Source organism: Pristiophorus japonicus, chromosome 6 (genome assembly GCF_044704955.1).
Source record: "Pristiophorus japonicus isolate sPriJap1 chromosome 6, sPriJap1.hap1, whole genome shotgun sequence".
In the NCBI taxonomy this organism is placed as follows: domain Eukaryota; kingdom Metazoa; phylum Chordata; class Chondrichthyes; family Pristiophoridae; genus Pristiophorus; species Pristiophorus japonicus.
The window spans coordinates 193,013,957-193,026,693 of NC_091982.1; positions in this window are offsets into that span (position 1 = coordinate 193,013,957).

Consider the following 12,737-nt stretch of genomic DNA (forward strand, 5'->3'; position numbering starts at 1 on the left):
ATCCACCCCATCTCTTCTGAAGGAGGAGAAAACTGGTGCTGTGCTGCAATTTCATGGGCTGGTCAGTACCTAGTTCAAATGGGCTATTTTCAAATGTGACTGAGTGTCAGCTGGTTATTCAATCGTAAAATATCTTTAATCTCAAATTTAGCAATATTTGCTTGAAATTATACAATTTTCCATAATAACAGGAAGTTCTGGTAATAATTTATCTGACAAAGAACTCAGTCAATTTTCTTGTTGACCTTTGGATCGCTCATGTTAAGCTTGGGCATGGTACAAAAGAGCAGTCTGTTGACCCTACATTTTATAATACCTATTGCAAGCAGATATATTCTGTTGCAGAGGAGCTGCTTGAAAGCAAAAAGAATTCTTTGTTGAGAAAAGTCCATTTGTCACAATTTATACTGAAGATCCAATTACTTTATGTTTGGCTATAGCTCAAAAGACATCTCTCAAAATATAACTTTTTTGTTACTTACACAATCTCTAGATGTTCTCTTGCTGGAAGTCTTTAAACCAAATCTGGTGCATAGCAATGAAAAGTGGATCAATTCAATTACAGTACCAGGTCTCACAAGGTTGCCCACTTTCTCATACACTAGTTTATGCAGCACTGTTTTCACATTCTTGGCAGGAAAGCTTGTCCATTAGGAGAGCAAATTGGATAGTTGGCCGTGCTTTCCGTATGATTTTAAAGTCAGAAAATCATGCGCAGTGCATGCCCAAATTTCTGACATGGGCACTTAGCGGATGAGGCTACACTCCAAAAACGCAAATGCAAAGAATGACCCCAGGTGTTTCGAGCTCAAAATATAATCCGTTAATTTTCGACCTTCCAGAATATTATGACCTGAACTTGTAATCCACTAATAGGGAACCTTAAAATGCATACTGCAGACTTAGCAATATATCACCATACTCATACTTACCAATGTTTAAAACAGAACAGGAGTGATGACAAATATAGACTTAAACAACATAATTATGCTATACTGAGCATTATCAGATGATACTATATTATTACATTCATATTCAATGGATCACCAATCATTAATGGAACTCCTTACTCAGGCAGTTATGAGCATGCTTTATATATTGAGATCTGAACTATGGTTGTATACAAGTGTCATGAAATAACTGTTGATGTCAATGTTTTAAATGGTACTGAAATACAAAACAAAGCTCAAGAGGCTACAATTTAACAACCATAAATCCAAGTTAATCATTCATTTCCTCCAGATCCTCAACATCTTTTTTAGTTCTCCCAGCTCTTTTCAGAATCTTCTTTGAATTCTGACTGTGCTACATCCTTCATTACTAAGCAGTGTGGTGATGGAAATGTTTTCAATACCCCTGGCTGACTGCTTCTTGGCAACATTGCCACACAGTTATTATCCACCTCAGCAGTCATCATTTTCATTTTCTTTTATTGCTCATTTTATGCGACCACATCAGCTCAGTCGGTTGTTTCTATCATCTCGTTGTGGCCCTCAGACAATAAAATTATATCAGTAAAATGAAAATCTAGGTCATCTAGCTGCACGCCTTGAGTCCAACATTAATATATTCAGGGCTCATATCTATCAACACTAAGCCTGTCTCTCTCTCGGTGGCTATCAAAAGCAACAGGGAAGAAAGAGCTCACGCTCTATTGTCACACTCCTGCCTCAGTGATGAACCATTCAGCTAAAGATCCTTCAAAAACAATGCAATGTTTCAAACCTTTGCAGAGGTTAATAATTATTAACATTACTTTTGCTTTAGTATCAAAGTCTCTAGCATATCGATAAGTAAGATCAATAAATACAATAAAAATGTTAACATTTTTGTAATGGATTTAATTTTCCTCTACAATCCTCTCTGTTGGAGGAACTCAATTCATAAGGCAACAGATGACCTGCTCACATGTCTGTCAATGCTGCCTTTGAGCCAAGTGCTCGGAAGTGCATGAGACATGGCCAGGAAGACTTACTTTCCGACCCTCCTTCCTTTCCTTGGCATCTAAGTTGTAATGGCAACATAGTCAAGAATATATCATGTTGGCAATAACAGGTGTGAATTTACATTCTGCCACATTATGGCACAGCAAAGTTTGTGTTGCCATGCCATAATTTATTGGAGTTTGAATCTTCAATAAATGCTACTGCTCATTGTAATGGTCGGTAGAAAATTCCCAGCTGGGCACAAGTTCCATTTTACATTTGTAGCCAGCTTATGAAAGCAAATTACGTTCCAAATGTAACAAGAGGCTTGAGCTTTGACTAACCAATCTTATCCTTACTATAGTGTAATAGGGCCCAAATTTCCCCAACCCCTTTTTCCGGCGCACTCTCCCAAGATGCGGCAACTTTGTGCGCTCAAAACGGCGCCAAAAAACTTACTAACAATTCTAGCTACTCTGCTGTGTGTCCCGGGTCCTGGTGCGGCGTTTCTCGTGGAGTGGGGAGCGGAGCTACAGCCCTGCACCGAAAACAGTGCCGGCAGCTGCACACATGCGCAGTGGAGTCTGCGCGCATGCGCAATAGCTCCTCGCCCTCCCAGCATGTCCTGCAGGCTGTGAGCCGGACCCAATGCTCGCCATCCCTATCCCTGGCCGAAGGGAGGACCTGATAATCTTCAACAGCACCTCCCGATAAAACATGGGCCAGCAGGCAGCAGTGTGGAGAGAATGTTGCATTTTGTGTGGGCACATGTCAAATCGTTATGACCCAACACTGATTAGGTTTTCCCTCAGAGAGAAGTCCAGTCCCTTGGAGAGAAGTCAAGTCCCTCGGAGGGCCGAGTTAGGAAGGTAGGATTTAAGTTTTATATTTCATTTATTTTTTAAAAATGTATTATTGATGGTTTTTATGCTTGATTAATGTTGTTGTGAAGGTATTTAGTGCTTTGCAAGATCCTCTGTGCTTCCCTCCCCTCGCCCCCGCCCCCCCACCCCTCCCATCTCTGGCTACCTGCGCTGATTTCTTAACTCACTGCAAAGGTTTTTTGTGCGGCCACACATGGCCACATGCACTGGCCTAAGTTAGTTTGGAGCAATTATTGGCTGTCCAAACTGGCTTAAATGGCCAAAACAGGCATGGTGGCTGGTAACGCCCCCTTTTGAAAAAAAAATTAAACTAACAAAAATCCTAACTAACTCACTTACACTGTCACAAATTAAATGTGCAGAATGGGGATTTTTAAGATACTCCAGAAAAATCAAGTTGCTCCAAAAAAAACGGAGCAACTCATGACGAAATTTGGGCCCATAATGAGGGCACAACAAGTGCAAGATGGCAAGATTGGACTTTATACAGGGAAATGAATTAAAGTGATCTACTTTGCAATCACAAAATTTCAGTTTTCAAGTGTTTCTATGGAAAGCGCAATTATAGGGGTAGATTTTGGTCTGGTCTCATTTTCAGGCCAAGTCTCGGCGCTGCATGACCAGTGCGCATCTAAACTGAGAGGCCCAAGGATCGCTGGAAATTCGTCCTCGGGCCTGAGATACCGGCTGCCACAGACAGCTCACCCCAGCGAAGACATCATTGTTGGGCTGGCAGTAGCCCTCAGATAAGTGCCAGGAAGGTGGATTGGAACAGGCCACATGGCCGGAAGAGGTGATTGTGGCTCCTATGAAATCAGAGGAGCACGCCTGCTCATCCTGGCCCAACAGGATGATTTAAAAAATAATTTTTCAACTTACATAGGACTGCATAGGATATTTGGCACAGAAACAGGCCATTCAGCCCAACCAGTCCATGCCGACGTTTATGCTCCACTCGAGCCTCCTCCCGTCTTTCCTCATCTAAATCTATCAGCATAATCCTCTATTCCCTTCTCCCTCATATCCTTGTCTAGCCTCCCCTTAAATGCATCTATACTATTTACTTCAACCACTCCCTGTGGTAGCAAGTTCCACATTCTCACCACACTTTGGGTAAAGAAGTTTCTTCAGAATTCCCAATTGGATTTCTTGGTGACTATCTTATATTGATGGCCTCTAGTTATGTTCTTTCCTACGTGGAAACATTCTCTCTGTATCTATATTAAAAACTTTTCATAACTTTAAAGACCTCTATTAGGTCACCCATCAGCCTTCTTTTTTCAAGAGAAAAGAGACCCATACTGTTCATCCTTTCCTGATGTGTATACCCTCGCATTTCTGGTATCATCTTTGTAAATCTTCTCTGCACCCTCTCCAGTGCCTCTATATCCTTTTTATAATGTGACAACCAGAACTGTACACAGCACGTTAAGTGTGATCTAAGGTTTAGCATAACATCCCAACTTTTCAATTCTATACTTCTAGAAATAACCCCTAGTGCTTGGTTTGCTTATTTTATGGCCTCACTAACCTGTGTCGCAACTTTTAGTAATTTGTGTATTTGTACTCCGTGATCCCTTTGTTCCTCTACCCCACCTAGACTCACACGCTCCAAGTAATAAGTGACCTCCCTATTCTGCCTACCAAAATGTAATACTGGTACCTTACATTTATATGTGTTGAACTTTATTTGCCAATTATATGCCCATTCTGCAAGATTATTAATGTCCTCCTGTAACTTAGCTGTTGTTGCCAGCTACGGGGGCCAGTGAAGAATCCTGGGCGGGGCAAACACGACACCTGCTCCACTCATTGTCCATGAATTTTAATAAGGAATTTTTTAACCGACATTAGGCCTCTAATTTCATATTTGCGGGGCCTAATGCACGCTTTAATAAAATAAGGTGTCCTATGAATTTAGCAGTGGGACCATAGGGTGCGCAGATTGGGCTGCTAAATTGGTATGCTTTGCGCCTGTTATGGCCACAACGCATACCAATTTCTACCTCATTGTGTTTGTATAATGGTAACATTATAATCTAGGCAAGGCTGAGTTATATTGCCAGCTCTACAATGATCTCTGGTCAGGTAAGCAGTGTGCTGCACATGCATAGGCTGCTTACAAAATGTCAGTGAAACTATTAATGCAGCAAAGAGAAAATGAGACTGTCAGTCCGCACTAACATCAAAGCATTAAAAAAAAATGTTTTAAAAGTTGCTATCACCAGCTGCTTTAAAACTGTTGCTGGTGTGAAGCCAAAACGACACGACTACCTCCCCGAGGTGGTCTTTCACTGCTTGTCAAAATTCAATTTACCATTAGATCGACAAATTCACTTCTTAGTTATACTGCTGCTTTTGTGTCAATGCGACATAAAAGACAGATTAGCTAGACACAGAATCTAGTCTAACTATGACATTAATGCTTCAGACCATCACTTGTGCACCAGGAGTTGCTGATGATTTTTGATAATTGTACTTATTTGGGAGAACAGCATAATCTTGGAAGAAGTGGAAGCTCGGGTCATGCTGTGAAGGGAAGCAGTGATGGACTGAAAGAAGGAACAATAGACGTGAAACAATTTTGTGTTAGGATCAGCAATTTTTCCAGTTTTTCAGTAGTTAAATCAGTGAGCTGGGTCTGTATATTGCTAAGATATTTATGTTTGGTGTATGGCGAAAGAAATGTAGTTATTACTGCTCATAAAGATACAATGTAGTGGTTTCCACAGGACTTTGAGCCAGTTCTTTATCAAACTGACATCCATGAGCAGTGACTAGTTCTCTCTGAGAGTCTGGCTTAAACTGAAATATATGTCAATACTGCCAGCATTCTGATAGCACTATATCCAAAGAGATGCTTACTGGCACGCAAAATATGATTTGATAGCATATAGTGTACTATTACATTCTTGACAAATATACAATGTACATTTCTAGATTAGACAGATTTTATCTGGTGCCCAATTTATTCCAGACGTACATTATTTGTCAACAATGTAGTCCTATTAATATGTCATTGTTTATTGCAATTTGGGAAGATATTATAGCTCATGTTGTTCATTGTTGAAATCTTTCTTATGTCAGTCTTTACCATTCCTTGCTCAAGCATTTGTGCTATTACCCTGGTTCTAAGCCTCTGTCAGTGTTGCATTGAAATCTGTTACAAGGTTAGGTATGGAAAAGTCATTCACTTTCTGCCTTTCCCCCTCCTAATTTAGAAAAGTACCTGGCCTCTGCTTACTGTCTCCCAGAGACTGCATGCTAAAGATTGAGAACCATCCCTGTCAGAAACTATGGATTCTACTACTTCGCGGTTCAGTGTGTTGCAGTGCCAAAATGCTATCATAATTTTGCAAGTCTTATGATTTTTTTTTTCATTTAGGAGCAGACACTTGTCCTATGATAGTCAATGAGCCAGTTTGATGTTATTATGATGACTTTTCCTGCCCCACTTGGCCCACAAGGAAACCTGAAATATAACTTTAAAACAACACTGCCCCCCCCCCCCACCCCTGTCCCCTCCCCCGCCCAGGCCTCAGGTTGTAGTTGCAGATCAGTCCTGATTAAATCATCTGACCCACCTACATATTTAAAGTAGGACCCAACTTCCTTCCTGCGGGTGTCCTGCTCACCTGCTCAAAAGAGCAAGTTAATATCGGGATACGGTGGGAAGGAAACAGGATCAGCGGGGGTAAGTGATTCGCCTTATTTTAACCAGATGGGGGCAGTTAAAATCGGAGCCATAATTTCTGACCATTACCGGTGGGAATTTTTGATTCTTCACTCAATATAAATGGGAACGTACATGAAAGGGGTGGAGTTGGTGATTGTCATATGATGACATGGGTGGTTGTACTCACTCGCATTTGATGTATTAAGTTGTTCACATATCATATTACATTGTTTTTGATTAATTTTATGATATAATACTGCACGTTGTGTTGAAAATTCTGAAATCTTTGAGGAAGCCTGGTTTAAAGACAAATCCTTGCCCTGTGTTAGCTGCTGCTCCGTAACAGAATGACTGGGATCAGGTAGTTTGCAGCAGTGTGCCAATTATAGTGGAAAGGAGCTTTGACAGTAAGTGGTGTTTGCATTGTTGAGCAAAGGGGGAAATTCAGCATAAATTCTCTTATGTCACATTAATTCCAAGGTCAGGAACTAAATCCATCTGAGTCAGCCAACACAACTTTGCCTCTATTGGCCAATATATGAAGGAAACAAGTAAGCTCCATCTCTATCTCAAGACAAGTGAAAGTTGATTAGCCTTATGATTGGCATGATGACCAGCAGCAAGATCTCAGTTACATGATTGGATTTGATATGTTGATTTGCAGAAATTATTCTTCAAAACTCCAGCGAAAAGTGTTTGCATTTTATTAAAGTTGATCTTCAGCATATTTATTTCACATGCAATTGCAAAATACCCCTGCCATTTATTACTGGAAAATGTATTTTATATAAAGGGCCATACATTTTCACTCTGTGTAGAATCTTGAGATATTGTATCTGGAAACTAGAAAGTTTCAAGAATGTGCTTACTGTTTCAAAGCTCCTTTTCATCCTTAGTTAAATTGATAGGTGATAGAGTGTGGCGTTCGCTGTAGATTCTGTTTCAGAAGCTGCTGGCTGGCTAATTTAGGCTCTGTGCAGCTTCAAGTTATTTGCAATACACAAATTAGCATGCTATTTATGGCCAATGCAGAAATTCCTGTGTAAAACTGACATGACTAACCTCAGATGCCTCAACCTTTTTAAATATACAACAAAATGCACCAAGGAAGTCTCAGATGTGCATGAAATGTTGGGTCCAATTATTAAAAGCTTCCACTATCTTCGCAAGTCTACTTTATGTGGAGCAAAGTAGTTAAGTTTTGTATTGCAAGAATCCGCCTCAACTGCCTTCTTCCTGTGGCTGAAGAGCTCCTCCCAGAGTCGCAATGCGGATTCCGCCCACTAAGGGGCACAATGGACATGATCTTCACCGTGCGGAACTCTAAGAGAAATGCAGGGAACAGCACCAACCCCTGTACATGGCTGCCTTTGACCTCACAAAGGCCTTCGACACACTCAACCGTGAGCGATTATGGAGCGTCCATTTACATAATGTAGGGAAACATACAGTGAGGGCAGATTTGATGCAAACATTCAAAGGAGAGCTGGAAGAGTTCCTCACTGTGGCCGACAACACTACATATAATAGGTCAATGGGGTATTAAGGGATGTGTCTCCCAGTTACTGTGGCCTCCTGCAACTTTTTGATTGCCTTTGGTGGGTTGGAGAGGAGGTTTTTTTTCCATAAATTGGCCTTGGCTAGAATAGACTGGCAAATGATACTTAAAGGGTTGACGGTGGATAGGCAATGGAAAACATTCAAAGACCACATCAATCTTTTTAAAATATTCCCTATTTACCCAAATTCAAATCCTTCAGCAGAAAACTGGCGAATCCCAGCAGCTGCACAGCCCCTACCACTGATATTTTGCAGGCAGAAATCCTCCACTGGGGTCGCTTGTGGAAAGTTCCATTCTGCATACATCCTGGCAGAGATGTAAATTGTTCAAAAGTTTGATCTACCGTACATCTGTAAGAAGTGAGCTCATTCAACAGAGACGATTCTTTATGGCCATTTTTAGTGATGTGAGAATAAATGGGCACTAAGTAATAATTATAAACCTGCAGAAAATTACCCCTTGGAATTATTGGCTCATTAAAGAATTTGCTCATTTGTTTTTTTTCTCTAGGGTTAGGGTTTTTTTAAAAAATTACCCTAACTTTTAAATCTTCCCCCAACACACGCTATTCCCTGGGTGAGAAAGAGTTGGCAACCCACTTCCATGCCTGTACTTGATCTGGCCAATAGGAGGTGCATAAAAGAGGCCCAGGGGAACCTTCATCCCCATCTGAAAACTGGCACTTAGCTGTGCTACTGCAAGAAGGCACTGAGACCAACTATTTACCTAATAGAGAATCAGCCCCTGATCAGCACACTATAGTCTACCATTCTGAACTTGTCTTGTACTATGATCATTTACCTGTGCTGTAAACTGAGGTTCTAAAATCAGGCGATCCTCATCCGGGCAGGTGATCAACTTGCTGCCCAGACATGAAACTGGCATTGCTGATTGGTTGTCCATGATATCTTCCCCTGGATCTCCCCACCCCCCCCCCCCCACCCCGCCCCTAGCCCCGGCGATCTCTCGTTTCTCCGCCCTCCCCCCACCCCGCCCGGCAATTTCTCCACCCCCCTGGAAATTTATCTTCCCCCCCCACCCCCCCACCACCCCCCTGCCCCGGCAATATCTCTCTCTCCCCCCACCGGTGATTACTTCTCCCCATTCCCCCTCTCCTCATCCACACTGATCTCATACTCCCCACCCCCCGCTGACTATCTCGTCCTTCCTTCCTTCCCACCCAGCGTCATTCTCTTCTTCCCTCTTCCCCCTCCCCACTGGAAATCGCTGCATCCCCGGCAATCTCTCTCCCCCCCCTACCCCAGCGCTCTTTTCATCCCACTGGTGATCTCTTCTCTCCCCCTCCCTCCTAACGGTCTCTTTTCCCTCCCCCAGCAAACTCCGCCCCCGCCCCCCCCCCACCATCAATCTCTTCTCCCCTTCCCCCCCCCCCCCACCCTCATTGGAGGTCTCTTCACCTCCCCATCCCCGGTGGTCGGTGGTCTCTTCCCCTCACCATCGTTCACTTCGCCCCCTCCCCCCACCCCCATCGGAGATCTCCACCCACCAGCGATTTCTTCACCACCACCACCGCACCACCACCCCCCCGGCGATCTCTTCTCCCCGTGATATCTCTCTCCCTCCTCTTCACCGTGCTCAAAGCAACCCCCACGACTCCCAACCCTCTCATTTGCTGGGGACCATCCCCAGCCGCCCCTGACTGCTGTCTTGTACTGGAGGTTTTCCCGCGCAGGAAATGGAGTCAAATATTCTAATGAGGTACTGCTGTTAAATTCTGCAGGACCTCCGCCTTTCCAGTATTTTGGAGTTTCCTGGCCTCCCTTCCCGCATTCTCGGAAATATCGGGGCCATTTTCTTCAAATTAATGGTCAAAATAATCCAAAATATCATGATCCAGGATGTGCAGGAGATAAATGAAACGTGTGATTAAAATCTTGCGAAGGCCCCACAGAGTTACTCCCAACACACTCTTTACACCACTGCTGTCAGCCAGTAACTTTATTCCATGACCGTGGATATTAATTTTGCTGCCCTGGAGCAGTGAAATTAAACATGATGATTTACTGTATTCAATTATCACTTAGTGGTCTGATCTGTAAGACATTGCAAGGAGCACTTGAAAGCTCAGAAAATGAACCCATGCATTAAACAAAATATCACTCAGCTGACAGTTATTGATATTTGTTCACTTAAGCAGAAGACACTAATGACTAGGGATGAGCACGACTCCAAAGTCGAGTACAGTGAATTCTATTGAATTGAGCCAATCTGAGTACACTTAATTTAGGGGGAGAACAAACAAAAGCAACCCAAGCTTACCCAAAGTCAAGGAAGGTTCAGTCCATAGTATAAATGATACACACCTATAAAAGGAAGCAATGGAAGATGAAAGTTGGCTATTAAACAATTAGAACATTTGCATTATTAAGTTTGTTTACAAAGTACTGTAGATGAATAAATAGGTTGGGTTCCCAGTTTTGTTTATTGTTAATTTTACTTGCTTGTATTCAGCAGTAGACACTTCAGGAACAGATTAGTTATGAGACAGAAAATGGGAATATTTTGAAAGTTACAAAGGCTTTTATTCTTCAATTTTAAATTTCTGGTACTTTTCTGTTAATAAGTAAATGTGTAATTAATAGTGAGAATGAGGAATGTGGATAATATGTCGCTGATAGCTCTAACAGTGCTAGTCCCCAACATACTGCCAACTGAGATGAAGCCTCAGGACATACAAGCTGGAGCTCAAATGTCACAGTTGACTCTGATGTTTACTTATTAAGCTAACAGTGAGGTTTTAATTATACATGAAACCCAATGCTTGCTAGCATAACTCTTGTAAACATAGTCAACAAGACAGGTTTTCTTCAAATCAAATGTATAAGTTACTGAGAACCTTTTGAGAATTTAAATTATTTAAACATTTATCCATATCCTATTAAGCAACTTTCCTTCCCATGACAAATAAGAACACATGGAAGTCATCCATCTGAGCTTCAATTACCTTTTTCATTTGCTAAATGTTTTATATAACCTTATATCGGTCTGTTTATTTGTGAAACATTTTAAAAATATTTCTTCTAGCAGGTTCGAAAGAGGAACTGCTTCATAACAAAAGTGATTGTCAAAGTTGTTCTTATTTGAGAAGAGTCAGAGTATCTTTTACAAAGAATGTTACAGCACAGAAACAAACCATTTCGGCCAAACAGACTGATGTTTGTGCACCACAGGAACCTCCTCCCATAGTATATGTGATATTCATGATTATGACATTGTATTTATCATTCCTATGATGCAGAGTTGGTTCAGAAAACATCATAGTTGTGAAACCTGTCACTATGCATTATTATTAAAAAAACAATCAAATTACAGAGCAAGGCAGTCATGTCACTCTCTGGCCATTCTTGTGTGAGCACCATAGGTGATGAATGACAGAAGATTCTTCAACTGTTAGGGGAATCACATATTTTTTGCTTAAGGTGTAAAGAACCGATTTTAATCTGGGACGGGTTTGGGGCAGGCATGGTGCGGGACAAATGGGAGCTCACCGGGCACTCCTCAGCATGAGGCCGAGGACATTTTAACTCCGGGGCCTAATTTAAATGGGTCTGTACTATTTCCCGATCAAAGCTGGAGGTAATGATGTCAGAGCCAGTGAGTGGGAGCGGGAAATCGGTCAGGAGGCCAACGCTGCCAGGACTCAAGGGAACAGCCTGTGGTATAAGGTTAGAGTTGGGAGAGTCGGTGTCCATAGAGGTGCTGGTTGTGGGAGGGAGAGGGAAGACCAAGGTTGAGAGAGGCCCAAGGATTCCTTGTGAGGCCTGGAGGACTCCTGCTCCTCCTGGCCCACAAAGGTTTCTCACAAAATTGAAAAAGATATATAGCCTCTTCTGGCCACTCTGCCACATCCCAGCAGGATTCGTTGGTAGGTTTGGCACCATTTTAAGTTAAAATTGTGTCAATACGTCAGCAACAGTTCAAGGAAAAGGCCACCATCATCTTTTCAGGGCAACTAGGGAAGAACAATAAATGTGGCTTTGCGAGCATCATTTTTGAAATACCAAACAATATAAAACAGCTCGCTTGGTGGCATAGTGGATAAAGGCATTGTCCAGTGCAACTCTTAGGTAGGCAGACCAGAAGGCCATAATTCTATTCAGCCGAGACAGAAATTGGCATAACAACTGGCCGCTGCCACAACACCCAGCAGGAAGGAAGAAAGGAATCAGCTAGGATTCTGATCCTGATTTCTATACAGTGACTCTGTTGGAAATTATCCACGTATGGATGTCAAATGAGGACAGGCGCTAATTTAGCCACAATGCCTTCATTGTTCAATAAATCGCATTTGTTGAGGTATTTGGAGTGCTGAAAGTGCCTCGGATACCATATCCCAGCAAATGTAAATGGCTGCAAAATTCAGCTCCTTAGTGCCCGTTGTTTTAGCGCTACAAGTGCTGTTTTGGCTCTAAAATGATGTCCGCGGCGCACGCACACTTCTGGTTCGAGTCGCATCGGATGCAGTCTTGGTGAGGGCGTTAGCGGGCATGCAATGAGCATCCACTGGAAGTATGCAGAGTGGGCAGATTGTGACGTCCATCACTCTGCAAGGCTGTTTTGATGCCAGCGCTGCCACTTAAGAGCTCAAAGCTCCAGCTAATGTCCTCTCTTAAACTCACAAAGTTGAACAGGCATTCCACAGGAGGAAGAATCCCCCATTAACGCTATTT